At 35.7% G+C, this 3,795-nt stretch overlaps 1 pseudogene; it reads right to left on the reverse strand.

The window, feature by feature from the left end:
• Nucleotides 1-2,099: 2,099 nt before the first annotated feature.
• Nucleotides 2,100-3,241, reverse strand: LOC140013383 (protein trichome birefringence-like 19; annotated as a pseudogene).
• Between the last annotated feature and the right edge of the window lie 554 nt (nucleotides 3,242-3,795).

Raw genomic sequence — 3,795 nt, forward strand, 5'->3', positions numbered from 1 at the left:
GGTTTTGATTCTCTTTTAAAATTAGCATGAGCTAAACATAACACTTTCTGAACCTTAATTATTTGTTCATTTCAAAATTTACGTAAGGCCTAGAAGCAACCTAAGAGGGGGATAATGAATTAGGTTGTACTAAAAATAAAACAATTAATAGCAAATGCAACCAGATTTTACAAGCCAAATCACCTAAGGGAATACACTAAAGCAAATAATAACATAAACAAAGATGTAGCAAATAATTCATACAAGTTTGCAAATAAGGAAGTGACAATATAATAAAAGAGATTCAAACCAATTTTATAATGGTCAGGTCACCCTTCTTGGTACCTACTTCCACTCTCAAGCTTTTTCAATTTTCGATTTGAATTTACTAAGGGTGTGTTTGATAAACAAAAATCTGAATTCTGAATTCTGAAGTCTGAATCTATTAAGTTATTGGATTATTAAGTATTAAATCTAATATATTTGAGTACATATCACATTCAGTGATAAGTGAATAGTTTATCACTTATTTTTAGGAGTAAGTTTTGCCTAGGAAATTCAGTGCCACTTAATTAATTTAGATGTTTAATTTTTGGTTATTAAATGGTTTGAATATGTTAAGATCTGAATTCATTAAATTTAAATACTGAATTGAGTTATCAAATAGTGCCTAAATGCTTCTTCAAATGTTGGTGAAGCAACACTAACTTGTACAAAGAAAGACTCAACTTTTACTTACACAGAACTCTATCTAGTTGAGCCAAAAGGTATTTCTAATGCTACACTTCTTTTCAAACCTCACAATAAATACAAGTGTACAAAAAGGGAGTATTTTCACACAAATTCACACAAGGTGGCTTGTAATTAGTGCAGGCAAAAGTTTTTATTAAGTTCAGACTTTGGCTTTTATAGCTGCTAAAAAAAATTGGTTCAAAATGCCCTTTAATGTTTATACATTAAATACTGGAATATCTAGTCATTAATGCATTCGGCCAACCGAAGCTCCTGCTGAGTGGCCGAACCATTATCCGAATGCGTGTACGTGAACTAGGCTTCATTACTTCGGAAATAACCAGTTATGTTTTCTTCAATAGACATTTCAGATGGCCAAGAATGCTTTTCAATGGCCGATCCGGTGGTCGAGAAAAGCCAGAGAGTTTCATTGATTGGCTCCTACACTCTCCATCTACTTGTTCCACCATCCGAAATGGACTCAATTGCAACATGTCACCCTAAATTTTGTCCGAACAATCATCGAGACCATCAACGAAAATATATATCTTGTCTTCCTATACAAGAGAGTTATATTTCTGAATATCAGCCACATACTCTATTGGATTAGCCAACAGAAGTGAATCTCCCTCCACAAGCCTTGGAAGTCATTGTAATATTTTTCTATCAACCCTCTAGTTTGTCTCATCTGAATCACCTTCCTTCAGAGTTCATAAACTTTGAGAAACATCACTTTTGTCATAGGAGGTTCTAGCAAGTAGCAGCCACATCACATACCGTTTTTGTAGTGAGCAATCAGACAAAGCTGCTAATCAGAGTTGGATCCATAGGTTTGATCAACCATCCCTCACAATCGAATCTTTAACCCTCCATTGTGGATAAGTTGGATCCATCGATGAAGGTTGTGAAACCTCTCCATTAATGTATCCCAACTTCTTTCGGCTTGAGATATGCATCTCAATAATCCGGGACCATAAATCATGGTTTCATCCAACTTGATGCTAAAATTCATCATGGAGGAATCATTTTGTGGTGTACCCTTTTGGCTCTTGGTCGTGACTTCTACCGTTCTTACAATAAAGTCTTCTAGGATGGAGTCAGTTTTATTACGTTCTGCCACTTTAGATGATTCCACTATAGTTTCAAGTGCAAATTTAAATCAAAGTAGTATTTCAAGTGGAGACTTTAGGAACCCTGCTCTGGTACCATGTAATATATTATATAAGAGATTTAGGGAAATATTTTTGTATTTCTCAAAGGTTTACAATGATACACTCATCAATCTAGCCACCATTTCAATTTTTAAAACTAATCCAATATAATCAATTCCATCCTAATTGATCTTTTCTTTGAAATTCAAATGCAATCAAATAATATCTACATTCAACTCATTCCAATACAAACTTACCCCCAATTTTTTCAAGCATTTCCAGGTATGACTCCTTTCCTTCCATTTTCAACATGTGAAGCAAAAAGTCATTCCACGAATCAATAGGTCCAGGCAAGCACCAGTGGACACAATCGTTATACAATGTCACATTTTCCTTCGGCCAGTGCCCATATTTAATAGGATGGCCATCTGGTCTTAGCAACATGGCTTGAGTTGTATCAAATAACCTAAACCTCAACCCTTTTTCCTCCCATTCTTTCTCTGCAGCCTTGAATTCCTCCACTTCAGTCAAGTAAATCTCTAACTGTGTGCCCTCCAAAGAAATCTCATTTTTCATGTACGGCACTTTTCTTAGGCAATTGCCACCAGCATTCCAGTTCCCATTTTCGTAATGGGAAGGTGGGAAAGTCCTAAGGAATGTTATTCCCTTGTAGTTCTTCAAGCTTTTGAGAGTACCAAAGGCTGTCTTGAGTGCTTTTCGATATCCGTAAGTCATTGAGAGGTCAGTCACATTATCCATTTGACAAGAGCTACAGCCCACAAACTGGTGGTTTTCATAGTAAAAGCTTGGACGATAAAACCAATTCCCAGAGTTGAGGATCACGTAATCAAATTCTTCAATCTTTGAAGCCCAATTCCAATCAACTTCATCAAGGTAGAGATTATAATGGTCTGGCCCTGTATTTGCCTTCCCAGATTTCACCAAAAAGGGTGACCATAACGCTGCAAGGGTGAAGTTGCGACTAGTGTAGTTCCAGCGTCTGTAGTGATCATCTTCTACATATGAGGCGTCAATTGGAGTTTCTACCTCATAAACTCATCATCTGGCCTTCCATATTTCATGCAGTTCTGATACTCATGAATCGCCCAACACGTAGAATTTGTGTAGTATGGCGCCTTGGGGTTCGGTATCCATTTTCCAGTAAAAATGTCACACTTTTCATTATAGATAGCCATCTTTGTGAACTTAACTTCTGCACGTTCGGGAGGCTGTGAAACAGCAGAAGTCCTTGACATAAATTCGTATATTGGTAAAGGGCAATCAGGTTTCACAATAGCCAGAAGAATCAGTGCAGTAAGGAGAAGAAGTATAATAGGAATTTTCTCCACCTTTCTGTTCATGAATAGGGGAAGCTCCATGGCTTGGGTTAAGGAAGTGAATGATGAATAAGGGATCTCAGCGCTTACATATAACGTAAGTCCTTGGACTGCAGTTAGAGGGTCGGATTATTATCTAAAACCATGTGGAAGATCAATTCAAACTTCTTTAATTAGGAGTAATATCTTAACATATCATTAACAAGCAATCACACCAAACATGTCTATACAATTATGTTTAGGGATTTTCATTTTCTCCACCTTATGTGGACATTTTGGATCCTGAGAACTTGGGATATAGCTATGTTTGATAATAATTTCTCCTCAAAATAAGTTTGGATAGAAGATTGAAATATTATTTACTCTCTCTATCCTAATTATTTGGTCATGTTTCAGAATCCAATTTTATAAAAATAGTAGTTTGATTGTGATGTTTGTGTTTCTCTTTTCAATTTTACTCCTACAAATTTAAAATTTAAATTTAAATAATAACATGCATATGATTAGACGGAAGGACTATGTTGGAAATAGAGACTAAAAAGTATTTTGACTTTCTCAACCGAACAAATATTTTGGGACATAATAAAATGGAAAAT

Source organism: Coffea arabica, chromosome 8c (genome assembly GCF_036785885.1).
Source record: "Coffea arabica cultivar ET-39 chromosome 8c, Coffea Arabica ET-39 HiFi, whole genome shotgun sequence".
NCBI lineage: Eukaryota > Viridiplantae > Streptophyta > Magnoliopsida > Gentianales > Rubiaceae > Coffea > Coffea arabica.